At 43.3% G+C, this 13,550-nt stretch overlaps 1 protein-coding gene across 4 annotated transcripts in view; it reads right to left on the bottom strand.

Annotated features, from left to right (window-relative positions):
* The window catches only part of ATP2B2 (ATPase plasma membrane Ca2+ transporting 2), a 407,196-nt gene that overhangs the window by 121,986 nt on the left and 271,660 nt on the right, over window positions 1-13,550 (bottom strand). The gene's annotated exons all lie outside the window — the stretch shown is intronic.

Below are 13,550 nucleotides of genomic sequence, written 5' to 3'. Positions count from 1 at the left end.
AAAAAGCCTTTGAATTAAAGGTTTGTATTAATAAGACCTATGTATATACATATGTACAAGCAATGACTTCTGAAAATAGATGCTAAACACAAAGAAATTATTTTTGGGATGAAGCTGGAATAGCTGATGGAAACTTTTGGTAATACCTGTAGCAGATCACACAAATCTTTGTTCTGAATGCAAAGGATAAATCAATAAAGCTTCTCTTGTGCTACTTCAAAGCAACCTCTGGCTGCAAATGGACTTCAGCACATCCCTGGAATGAGCTGCATCACATTTTTGTCACAGGAAAAAGGCAAAGTGACAAGTTAAATATGCACAGAAGGGCAAAAGGAAACAACATGGCTCCATGTATTTTACATGATGCTTCAATTTAAGAGCATTTCAATTTAAGGACACAGGATAACAATGGGTGATTGTGCTGAACAATCCACTGGGGTGCTTTTTTACCCTCTTTTTTAATTATATTAAAGGATGCATGTCTGGTGCCTTTCTAGAAAATCAAAACAAAACAAAAAAAAAAACCAAAACCAAATAAAAAACCCCAAAACTTGCAAGCATCAAGGTAAAATAACTGAGCCCAAATATCTCCCTGAGCAGCATAAAAAACTGCAAGAATTGTTCAATGTTTCTGTCAAACAATTCCTGATATCATTGGTTGGATTGGAAAAGACCTTTGGGATCATCAAGTCCAGCTGCTCCCCCAGCACTCCCAATCCCACATATACACATCCCTTAAATCCCCTGAGGACTGGAACATTGGAACAGCCTGTTCCAATGCTGGTCACCCCTTCCAATGGAGAAATGTTACCTAATATTCAATTTACACCTCCCTTGGTGCACCTGGAGCAGTTTCCTTTTGTCTTGCTTAGAGAAGACACCAACCCAGCTGGAACATTTACAGAACTTTAGGTTTTGAACATGATCAGCAACATATTTATGGTTATTTAGGATTATTTATGGCTATTTAGGATTATTTATGGCTATATATCGCTATCCATTCTTACATGACACCAGGAAAACACCAAAGATGAGGAACAGAAGGTGGCTGTGAGGGAGGAAACCACCAACCCCACGCCATGAGGATTCCTGAGCTCAGGAGGCTCAGGGCAAATCCCTGCCTTCCCCAAAGCCTGTGGGATACCTCAGGGATGGGAAACCCTGCAAATATCCTCTCTAAGCAGTGAGGGAATGCCAAGAGTCCCCACTCTGTGCCTGGTTCCCCCAGTCCCTCTGGGGTGGTTCCTCCATTTCCTCAGGACGAAAGCGATGCTCCCCTCTCTGGATCTATCCCTGCCTCACTGCAGGCACATCCTGACTCACCTTTCCCTTCAGGTGTCTCCTTACAGCTGCTGGGAGCCTTCTGGCTCTTGGTTAACTCATCAAAGTTTCATTTCCCCCTCAGCTGCAGAGAAACACGAGCCCCTCCTGTGGATCAGGGTTATTATTACCTCACCCCGGTTAATTTGCAGGGCCTGTGCTCAGTGACATGGGACAGGTTCCAGCCACCAGCATCCAAACTCCTCTCAGAGCTCCCAAGGAAGCTCCCAAGGCTGGGAAAATCTTTTCCCCTGTGCCACAGGAGCTGCTGCCTTTTTGTGAGCCCACAGAAATTTGGGCAAGGCGGGTGAGGGATGAGGCCCTCACAGGGCCCACCCCAGCACGCACCAAACAGGGCACTCTGAGCAACACCAGAGGGCTGCCAAAAGGAAGGATTTACTCTAAAAATCAGAGACTCATGGGATCACTATGGTTGGAAAAGATCTCCAAGATCATTGAATACAACTTTGAAGCCAATGCTGTCAAGTCCACCACGTCCCCAGGCCCCACATCTGCATGTTTCTGAGTGCTTCCAGGGACGGTGACCCCACCACCCCCCTGGAGAGCCTCTTCCAGTGCTTGACAGACCTTCCATGGATAAATTTCTCCTAATATTCCATCTAAACCTCCCCTGGAACATTTTGAGGCCATTTTCTCTTGTGGACCTTGTTCCCTGGAGCAGAGCCCAACATCCCCAGCTGTCCTCTCCTGTCAGGAGTTGTGCAGAGCCAGAAATCCTCCCTGAGTCTCCTTTTCTCCAGCCTAAGCCCCTTTCCAGCTCCTCCTCATGGGGCTTGTACCAAAGGCACACACAATTTGCATCACACTCCCAAAACTCAACCAATTCAACCTCACTTGTGAAGGGGAAATTCCATGGGCACCACTGGCAGGGATTCTAAATGCTTGTTTCTAAATACTTGTTTCTAAATGCTTCCAGGGGTGGTGACTCCACCACCTCCCTGGAGAGCCTCTTCCAGTGCTTGACAGCCCTTCCATGGAGAAATTTCTCCTAATGTTCAATCTAAACCTCCCCTGGAACACCTCAAGGCCATTTCCCCTTGTGGGCCTTGTTCCCTGGGGGCAGAGCCCAACACCCTCTGCCTGTCCCCTCCTGTCAGGAGTTGTGCAGAGCCAGAAATCCTCCCTTTGATCCAGGCTGAGCCCCTTTCCAGCTCCTCCTCATGGGGCTTGTACCAAAGGCACCCACAATTTGCATCACACCCCCAAAACTCAACCATGTGAGGGAGAAATTCCATGGGCACCACTGACAGGGATTTGGGGCAGGAATTTTGATCTGATGCAGCTTCAGGCAGCAACACAAAACTCTTGAAGGAAAAACTCAAAGAAAGGAAGGAGCAGATATGTGAACAATGCCCTTTTCTACCACAGAACATTGGTGCTTAATGGTGGGGCATCTCCAGCATGGCAGGGATGGCTGGGACAGCACAGGGAAAAGCTGCAGGGATTTCAATAATCCCAATCACAGTTACCAGGATGTGCTGGATTCCTGAGTTTGAAGTGATGCCCAGGAGGGCCCACATAGGACAGCTCCTGTCCTGGGTGTCTGATTCATGTAAAATACACCTGAGGAGCCTCCAAAGCCAAGGAGAGACTGCAACCCCAAGAGCTGTTCTTTCTCTAAGATAAAATTTGTCCATTTAGACACCATAAGGCTGAGGAACAGACTGTCTAAAGCATCCATGGCCATCCTTATTTTCCTGATCAAAGTCCACATAAAGCTGGAATTCAGACATCAGTCATTCAGACTCCTCCATTTTTGTTAATATTTTCCTTAAGTACCACAAACAAGGGTAAATTATACAGATGATTTTATTCTTTTCTCTAAGTCCTGGTGAAATTACTCACCCACTCAGTCTCATCTATAAACCAGAGTATATTCATCATTAATAATGAAATTTATTTCCTTATAAATCGTTTAGAAATCCTGGAAAAATGACATCCAGTGTTCAGTTCAAACCAAAAGGTTTCCCTCGTCTTGTGACCCAGCCATCACTCAGAATCCTGCCCAGCAAAAATTTGTTTTGTTTTAACTCCCACTGAATGCCAGAAATGAACAAACTCTTCTAATGAGAGAAAGAAGGAGAAGGAGAAGGAGAAGGAGAAGGAGAAGGAGAAGGAGAAGGAGAAGGAGAAGGAGAAGGAGAAGGAGAAGGAGAAGGAGAAGGAGAAGGAGAAGGAGAAGGAGGAGAAGGAGAAGGAGACAACGGGGAAAGTGATAAAATTGGATTTTAAGAGTTGCGTAGGGCCAGAAAAGTGCATGGAAATGACAAAGATGTGGGGAAAGGGGCTGAGGCAAGAGGTTTGCTCTGCCAAACTCCCATAAATCCTCAGAATGCACAGGAAGGTACAAGAAGGGTCCTCTTTATCTCTCCCAAGTCAGCTGCTCTGCTCTGAAAGGTTATTTTGATTATTCCTGGGGGGTTCTGGGCTTGGCAAGGCTGGAGGGGGCTGGTGGTGCCCAGATTGAGCACAGCCAGGGCAGCATAGCACACCTGCCCCCAGCAGCACCTGATCCTGGGGATGCCTCTCCTGCTGCCCCAGGCATGTTGGGTTTTTATCATGTTAAACACACCCACTCCATCTCCTGAATATCATTGTTTTATTCCTCCCTGGAGCCCCGTGACAACAATGAAAGAGCCTTGCAGATGAAGGCAATTTAAAACATCGTTTCTGTGTGAGGATATGAAACATCCAAGGATGTGGAGAGGAACCAATGGGGACTAAAAAACATGAATGGAAATAGGAGCTCAGCAGGACTTCAGATTTCACATATCCCCAGCACAAGCAGCAGCCTCCCATCTTGTGTTCAGCGTGGCAATAAAAGGCACAGACTGCCTGGGTTTAGGTTCATTTCTCCACACGAGCATGAATATTTTATTTAAGTGCTTTTCTAGGTCAAAGCTGTGCAGTACAACTTTGCTTGACCTGGGTGTTTAGAACAGATGTGCAGATTCGGGTTAAATTTACATACAAATATTGCACACAGGTTCAGGAAGCACTGTGAAAATTTACTGATGCTTCCAGCACTTGAGTAATTTCTTAAGGGTTCATTTTCCAAAAGTTTGCACCAAAATTTGTGGGAGTATGAAAGTGATTGCATAGAAAACTTTTCCTACAATGTCGTGCAGTATATTAAATTCATTTATGATTTAATCTGGCATTGTTGCCTTTTTGGAGGGAGAAAAAGAACGCAGAACTGGAGAAATGCCACTTAATGAATTTTCTCTGTTCCTTATCTACATCTGCCAGTTCCTGCACATTGAATATAAAGCCATTTTTTCAATTAATGCCTGGAAAATTGTATTTCTCTGACAGTCATCTCCACTGCAACCAAATGGAGCATGACAAACACAGAATGATTCTGATGCTGCAAAAATAGCAAAAGCACAGCACATCTAACACAACAATGAAAAAAAAACCACCATAAAACTTTTAAGAGAACGTTTGAAATTGGCTCAAATTAGGAGCTGAAGAATGAAGAATTTACATTTGCATTAATTGAACAAATAAAGCAGTCATTGCTTATTAAATTCCTTCTGTGCTTTTTCTGATGCAGCCAGAAAATAAAATAAGAAAATTCAAATAGCAAAACCTGTAAATAATGGTATTTTAAAAATGAAATGTGAGATTTGTTCAGCATGGAAGGGAAAGGCTTCCAGGGACGTTGTGGAAATGAAGGGAGAGAGGAAAGGCAACTATTTTGATTAGAGATAATTAAAAATTAGGTATGACACACCTGAGTTCTTCCTGTGAGAACCCATGGCTTTCTCTCTGAAGCCAAAATCCCCTCAGCCTCAAACTCTTTTTCCCACAATGAGCCCTCCCACCATCACAGAAATTGAAAAACACCCCAAGAGTCCCCTGGACAGTTATTTCATTTTCCTAGCCTGATTTCACCATTGCATGTATTTCCCATGGAGCTCCCTGCCATTCCTGCTGCCCCACAACAATTCAGGAAACCCTACCCCAGGCCCACAGAGCTCTTGCAGTCTCTCACATCTTCCTGATGAACATTAATTACAAATATCAGCTGGGCTAACAAGGACAATTCAAGTCCCTCACTAAATATTTTTAGTGGGATTTGACTCTCTGTCTTTGCCAGCAGAGTTTCGATCTGCTTTTCCCTCTCCAACAAGCAAGAAATAGCTTGGCTTTTTTCCTTCCATCTCCTCAGCAGCAATCTAAGCAGCTTCATCTCTGTACCAGTGACTGAAGGAGCTGGAAATGTCACATTTTCAATTCAAATGAAGAGCTTGGAACCAACAGATTCAGTTCCTGAGGTCTGCCTTAGGAAACTGCCCCAACCTAGCTGGGGAAGGCAGGGGGACACTCCCAGTAAACTGTTCTGGTTTGGATCAAATGCTCAGGAAGGTCTGGTTTGTCCCTAAGGTGTAAAGATGTCATCACTGTGATGTAATCCAGCATCAGCCTCCCTTATTTCCCACTGGAAAGTGGGACTGGGGGAAAGAAAACATTACACTCTCTCATTTTCTGTCTATCCCTTCCTAAAAGCCCCAACACCATTCAGGAATTCTTCATGAATTTCCTTGTTTATCCAAGGAAAACAGGTCAGGAATTGTTCCTGACCCTCATTTATCCAAGGAAAACAAACTCCTGGAAAACCACAAAACCACAGCTTGCATCAAACTGACACAATAGGATTGGTTTCCAAGTGAAAACTACCCCAAAGATGGGAAACACAAAGTGGAAATATTAACCCCTGGAATGGGTTCCTCCCAGTTTTACCAAGATTTTCCATGCAGTACATTGAAATTCTGTTCAGGTCATATTAAAATAAAGTCAATTGAGAGAATGCTGTCCATCAGTAGGAGAGAGTTTAATGAGAGCATCATCTAATTCCAGCAAGGTGAATTGGAATTTCACTACTGAATGAACCTCAACAAATAATAATTTCCTTCTAATCTCAGGACTACAAAGCTGTCTCTAAGTGTAATGAATCTCATTACCCTTTTTCATTAATATCACTTGAATACTTTTTCTTTATAAAGGTTAAGAAATACATCCAAAAATTAAAAGCCTTTGGCATCACAGTTATCTAAGCACGTGTCCTGTAAGCTTTATGGGATTATTCCTGTGGGCAGAACTTTGCAGGGCCTATACCCTCCTGGACTTAAATTCTTTACAGCCACATCCAGACAGCCAGCATGGAGAAAAGAGGGCACAGAAACAGAAAATTAATTACCTCCCTCTCCACTTCCTCATTAACCAATCTCTCTCTTCACATCTGACAGCAACGAGTGGCCCAGGCACCCTGTGCTGCCCTCTGAGCCCTGCCACCCCTCAGCACCCCAAATCCAACAACCAGACCCCAAAAACCTCCTAGAAACCTTCCCTCTGACAGGGTGCAACCCCAGCTATCACCTGAGCCACACAAAGTATGCAAATTCCTCTCTAATTCCGTGACCTTTCAAAAATTAAGGAACTGAAGAGTTTAACAATTGTTCTTACAGACTGATTGTCTAATGCAAATGTTAAGACAGGTACAGCTGTTAGGAACAGGTACTGAACAACTTGCACTTGTGCCATGAATTCCCATCCCTCAATCTGCAGAAATTCCAGAAAACTTTATCTCAATTGGATGAGGCAGGGAAGGGCTGAGGTTCCTGCCCCAGACAGGTTGGGGGCAGTTCAGGGCAGTGAATCCACATCATCTGGGATTGCTGATTTACATTTACACCAGGCAAGGTTTGTTACTGCCCAGAAGCACTGAATGCTCCATGACATCTCTAATTCCCCATCAGCCATTCAGGGTTTTATTTCTTCCATCATCTTTTAATTCCTTTTTAAAGTCGAATTGCCCTGAAATGAAGCCATTGAGCAGGAACAAACAGTTTACATAAGATGAGTAATAACAGCAGCACCAGAAATGGTTCTTGAGAGTGGCTGAAAACAGCCCCAAAAAAGCCACTCATGTGAAAGACATGCCATGATTTCATAATCATCTAATGACTGGACTTCTGTGCAGCACAGGAACATGAGCCAGGGCTGGGGCAACAGATGAGACATCAAATATTAAAGGCAAGACATGCACTGTAGCAGATGACTCATGGTTTTCTGGCCCAAACAGAGAGCAAGAAGCTTTCTGCAAAGGCTGATAAAGCATTCAGTGAGAGCTCAAGGTCTGGGATGAAGAAAGAGGAATCAGGATTTTTTTTTTTTTTTTTTTTTAAATGTTCTGCTGTCATTGGGAGTGGGGCTGCTGAGAGGGAAGAGAATTATCCCAGCAGAAATCATTCCTTCAGCTCTTACCCCACCTGGTCATCATGAAACCATCCACACATCCCTCACCTCGGTACCTCAGGCTCCTGGAAACATTTTTCTTTTGCTTTATCATGATATATTATCAAGTACAATAAAGCCACTAGATTCAGGGCAAGGATTGTAAGAAATACTCATAATCTAGAATAAATACTAATAACCTAGAATTAATACCCATCATCCCAACTAAATAATAAAAAGCCAATAAAAATCCATTTTTGTGTTACATACTTAAATACCAGAGCAGTACCAGCACAGATCTTCACCGAGCACTGAGACACAAAGAAACTGAAGGTTGTGGAAGGGTTTGGCAGCCAAACCAAACAATCCCAGTGCACTGGGATACCCACAGGCACCGGATCCTCCAGGTTTGTTCAGCACCACAGACCCTCAGCTTCTGCATGGTGTTGGGGCTTTTAGGAAGGGGTAGAGAGAAAATGAGGGAATGTAAGGTTTTCTTTCCCCCAGTCTCACTTTCCAGGTACTCAAAGCCTTGAGAATCATTCTTTAAATATATATTTTTTAGTTATTAAAACCAAGCCAAGATTTTCCTCCCACAGAAGGAGGAACACTAGGATTTGAAGTGGACCATACAAATGGCCTCTGCACATTTTGTATCATCCACAAAACCCTGACTTCCTACTGAAACACAGATGTGGCACCACTAAAATGACGTTGACTGAGAGTATACAGGAAATAGAATCAAAAATGTGGAGCATTTTTAATAGTATTTCACAGTATTATTCACAGTATTGAATTATAGCGATATAATTATTCCAGATAATGTGAAATACTTTTCTTGCTCTTGATATTTAAGTTAAATCAACATACCTGGATTGACTTAACTTAAATTGTTGTTCTTGTTGTTCTGTAGGTCAGGCTTGGAAAGCATTAACACATAAATCAGGTCATGGCAAGGAGCACCCATGGAAGTTTAACAGATCCAAGGTGATTGTCAAGAAAACAATCACAGAATGAATGTCTCTGCCTGTCCCCCGTCCCACCTCCTTCAGATCCTCCTTGTCACCATCACATTTTCTGGAAAAAATCGCTTTGCCGAGATTCCTCCTCCTGGGAAGCTGAGAAGCCTCCGAGGAAAATGAAAACAACAATTATCTGATTTGCTTCTCCTGTGTTTTGCTGCTTTGGAATGTGGTTTGGAGATTGTTTACCAACTGGTCATTATTTGATTGGTGTCATGTGAATTGTTTTTACTTAATGACCAATCACCATCAGCTGTGTTGGACTCTGGAGAGTCACAGGTTTTTCATTGATATCTTGTTAAACCTTCTGTTAGTACCCTTTCTCTATTCTTTAGTATAGTTTAGTATAGTATTCTATCATATCATATCCTATGATATCATATCATATCATATCTCATATCATAAAATATTAAATCAGCTTTCTAAGAACATGGAGTCAGATTCATTTCCTTCCTGCCACAGAGGACCCCAAAAATACCACACCTCCTCACCTAGGAGGACATCAAAAGGGCCTCCATGCCCTGGGCAAATTGTAAAATATTGGGGTGTACATTTAATCCTGAGTGGAAAGTACCTAACATTACAGAACAAATTTCTCTCTTAATTTTAGAGATGCCTCTAGAAATTGGAACTATTTGACTCCAGGCGAATTTTGGCCCAAGAGCATTTCCTACTTTCCAAAAGAAACCTGGACTAAAAACAAATACCCAGGGGATGAAAAATGCCATCAATACATAGTTAAACTTTATTTAAAACACCTTTTTGAGGCTGGCATCCTGCACAGACAAGAATCTACACGTGCTATGTGCCATGAAGGTCCTACCTACAGTACAGCTGAGGGTTCCATGGAGACCCTCACCTGCCCTCTCACACCAGAAGGTGCTGTCAGGGTAATTTGGCCTAAATTGCTGAGGACTTCTCAAGATTTTGTGTGCCCACTGAGGGTGACACTCCTGGCAGCCAGAAAACAGCAAAGGGATAAAGGAATCAAAGACATGAGCCTGGGAAAGCATGGCCTGAGTGAGGGAAACATTCTGCAAGACACATCAGACAGACTTTTAAATCCAGCACGAGGCTCTTATGCAGTATCCTGAGAGTCTCCTTTCCAGAAAAGGGAAAGAATCTCTGCTCTTCCATTAAGAATCTTTCCTATTATTATTTCTCACTGCAATCACCACAGTTTCTGTGACATCAGCAGTTCTGAGGGTCTGGACCTCAATTTATTTGATGGAATCTATTGAAAAGGTTAAAAGTGACATAGCATAACAACAGATGCTCTGACAACAACAACAGTGAGGCCAGGCATGTGCAGGGTAGGTAGCTGATTCCTCACAGGGTGCTTTCATCTTTAACATAAAAACACAAAAATAAATTTATATTCTGATGGGACACATCTTGGTGAGGTCAGTAAGGAAGTTGAAATGAAATCTCAAAATCCACTTTGCCCAGGCTGCTTCTTTGGCATGGCTCTTTCCCAGCTGGCTTAGATAAAACAACAAATAAAGCAAACTGCATTTTCCTGAGGTGTTATCTCCACTTGGCAGCTCCTAATGTCCCTGTCAGCGTCACCCAGTGCTCCTGTGAGCAATGTCACCGTGTCACCCACACAGTGCTGGCCTCTCCAGCTCTGCAGGGCTGAGCATCCCTGCTGTGCATCCAGGGCAGCTAAAAAGGAGTGGGAAGGCTGAAGGAAGCACAGTGCTGTGATCATGATGTCACCTGCGAGCAACACTCAGCATTGCTCTGACCCTGCAGTGACAGTGATTTCCCTCTGAACACACTGCCCAGCCTGGGAGGTGATTTGGGAGCATCCAAAGGGAGAAATCCCACAACCCAGGAGCACCTGGCAGCCCTCACAGCACTGCCACTGCTCCCTCTGTGACTCTGCACTCATCATTTCCCACCCAGCCCATCCTCTCCTGGCACCTTGTGTGTGTCTGCTCCCAAATTCCACCCTGTGGCATAGTGGCACTAACCACCACTGAACTTCTCCAGGTGGTGTTCCAGGGCAAATCAAAGATTAAATTAAATTACAAAGTCAGCCAAAGGCTCCATGGGTTTTTTAATGGCCCCTGGAGGGACCTGTCTCCAGCAGCACCTTGGAGATGCTCAGGTCAAAGCGAGCTCAGCAAACTCAGGCTGAGGGATTCACCTGTTCTCAGGTGAATTTTTATTTATTTATTCTGGATAGCTGTTATTTATTCTGGGATAGCTGTTCCCCAGCACCCACCATGGATTAACCCCTTCTGGGCAGTTCCTACTCTGCATTCAGAGGCCCCTCCCAGGATGAAGCACAGCAATGAGGGAATGGGCTGAAGTCAAATGAAATGGGTGGCACAACATAAACAGGGAATTGCTGGGCAAGGAAAAGCTTCCAGGCCATGAATGGATTCAATGACTTCTCCCTGGAGACCTCCTTTCCACTAAAAACCTGAACTTCCCAATGTACAATGAAGGTTAGTCAATTAATTAATTAATAACTGTTGGGGTTATTTGGTGAGCATTAAGAAAATGCAACATTTGTTTATTCAGTAAACCTGTCCCAGGTTGTCTCTTAAGAGGAATTTGGTGCTTCTACTATGATAAAATACAATAGTTTGATTTCTGCTGATGTGTCTCACACAAATTCATGAACGTTTGCAATGTGAGCAGACTTCTGCCAGAGCTTTGATCAGAACTGCATCCTCTAATCCTCAATGTGCACTGGCCAAAGCACACACAGGATGTTCAACTTCTCAAACCAAAGTGCAGAAAATCAAAATGGAGGCTTCTCCCTGGAGACCTCCTTTCCACTAAAAACCTGAACTTCCCAATGTACAATGAAGGTTAATTAACAACTGTTGGGGTTAATTGGTGGGCATTAAGAATATTTGTTTACTCAGTGAAGCTGCCCAAGGATGGTTGTTGATGAGAACTTGGTGCTTCTACTATGACACAAAATAATACTTTGTTTTCTGCTGATGTGTCTCACACAAATTTGTAAATATTTGCACATCCTTCAGATCACCCTCTGCCTTTCCTGCAGAGTTAAATACAGATTTAGAGGAGAAGAGAAGTGGAAGAGGCTGTAAAATTCCATGCAAGGATGCCAACATGAGCTCTGCTCCAGCCACCAGCCCAAAACTGAGCACAGATGTGCACTCCAAGCTGGGAGTCACTGGGCACTGATATTTCAGCAAGGCAAACAAGCTCCCTCTCGCCCCATTTTGCAGATTAAATGGAGAAAAGATGCAAGCAGAGCCTCTGGACCTTCATGTCCTGTGGTAATGAGTTCATTCAGACACAAAAGGTGTTCAAGAGTCCCAGAGCAGGGGATTCACCAGGAGCAGCAGTGTTCTACTTGGGAAGATGGCCCCACTGGAAACAATAGAATTTTATTATACCAAAGAGCTCTCAGCCTCATTTAAAGCTAATACAAATAGCAGGAAAAGTGGCAATGTTTTCTCCACTCCTGCTTTAATTTTGAGTGATGAGAAAACCAAAGCAATTGACCAAAGCAATCCCAAGATGTACTGAGGGATAGAGCATTATTTTAATTCCTATACCCCCGTGCAGCAGAGCTCCACCAGGAGCACAACACCCACAGACATCTCCCAATTTAGCACACAAAAAGCCCAGAAGAATAGATTGTCTCTCCCATGAAGCACAAATTGTCAATCACCTTGATTAGCCCTCCACACAATTAACAAAATCTGAATGCACTAATCACCACTGAACTTCTCCAGGTTGTGTTCCAGGGCAAATCAAAGATTAAATTAAATTACAAAGTCAGCCAAGGGCTCCATGGGTTTTTTATGGCCACCAAACTGAGCCCACTTCAAGTCCTCCACAATCACAGCCATGACAAAAAAAAAAAAAATGGGAAACACTTTTGAGGTACAAAAGATGGAGTTCCAGCAACCCAAAAAGCCCCTGAGAATCACTCAGCCACCATGGAATTCCATTTGGGGTGACAAAAGGGGGGGAAGTGTCTCTGCTCAAATCTCTTCACTTTTTTGGTCACAATATCTATATGATTGTGTTCTTTCCATTATGAATGACTTTTGCCTCCATTTTATATTTCTGCCCTGTGGTTTGAGAAGTTGAACATCCTGTGTGTGCTTTGGCCAGCGCACATTGAGGATTAGAGGATGCAGTTCTGATCAAAGCTCTGGCAGAAGTCTGCTCACATTGCAAATGTTCATGAATTTGTGTGAGACACATCAGCAGAAATCAAAGTCTTGTATTTTATCATAGTAGAAGCACCAAATTCCTCTTAAGAGACAACCTGGGACAGGTTTACTGAATAAACAAATGTTGCATTTTCTTAATGCAGGCCAAATAACCCCAACAGTTATTAATTAATAATAAACCTTCATTATACTTCTTCCACTTCTCTTCTTCATCTAAGTCTACATTTAAGTCTGCAGGAAAGGCAAAGGATGAGCAAATATTTACAAATTTGTGTGAGACACATCAGCAGAAAACAAAGTATTATTTTGTGTTGTAGTAGAAACCCCAAGTTCTCATCAACAACCATCCTTGGGCAGCTTCACTGAGTAAACAAATATTGCATTTTCTTAATGCCCACCAATTAACCCCAACAGTTGTTAATTAACCTTCATTGTACATTGGGAAGTTCAGGTTTTTAGTGGAAAGGAGGTCTCCAATGAGAAGTCATTGAATCCATTCATGGCCTGGAAGCTTTTCCTTGCCCAGCAATTCCCTGTTTATGTTGTGCCACCCATTTCATTTCATTTGACTTCAGCCCATTCCCTCATTGCTGTGCTTCATCCTGGGAGGGGCCTCTGAATGCAGAGTAGGAACTGCCCAGAAGGAGTTAATCCATGGTGGGTGCTGGGCAACAGCTATCCCAGAAAAAATAAATAAATAAAAATAAATCCACCTGAGAACAGGTGAATCCCTCAGCCTGAGCCCACTTTGACCTGAGCATCTCCAAGGTGCTGC

This window comes from Melospiza georgiana, chromosome 11 (genome assembly GCF_028018845.1).
Source record: "Melospiza georgiana isolate bMelGeo1 chromosome 11, bMelGeo1.pri, whole genome shotgun sequence".
Taxonomy (NCBI): domain Eukaryota; kingdom Metazoa; phylum Chordata; class Aves; order Passeriformes; family Passerellidae; genus Melospiza; species Melospiza georgiana.
This window is presented reverse-complemented; position numbering and strand designations above follow the sequence as displayed.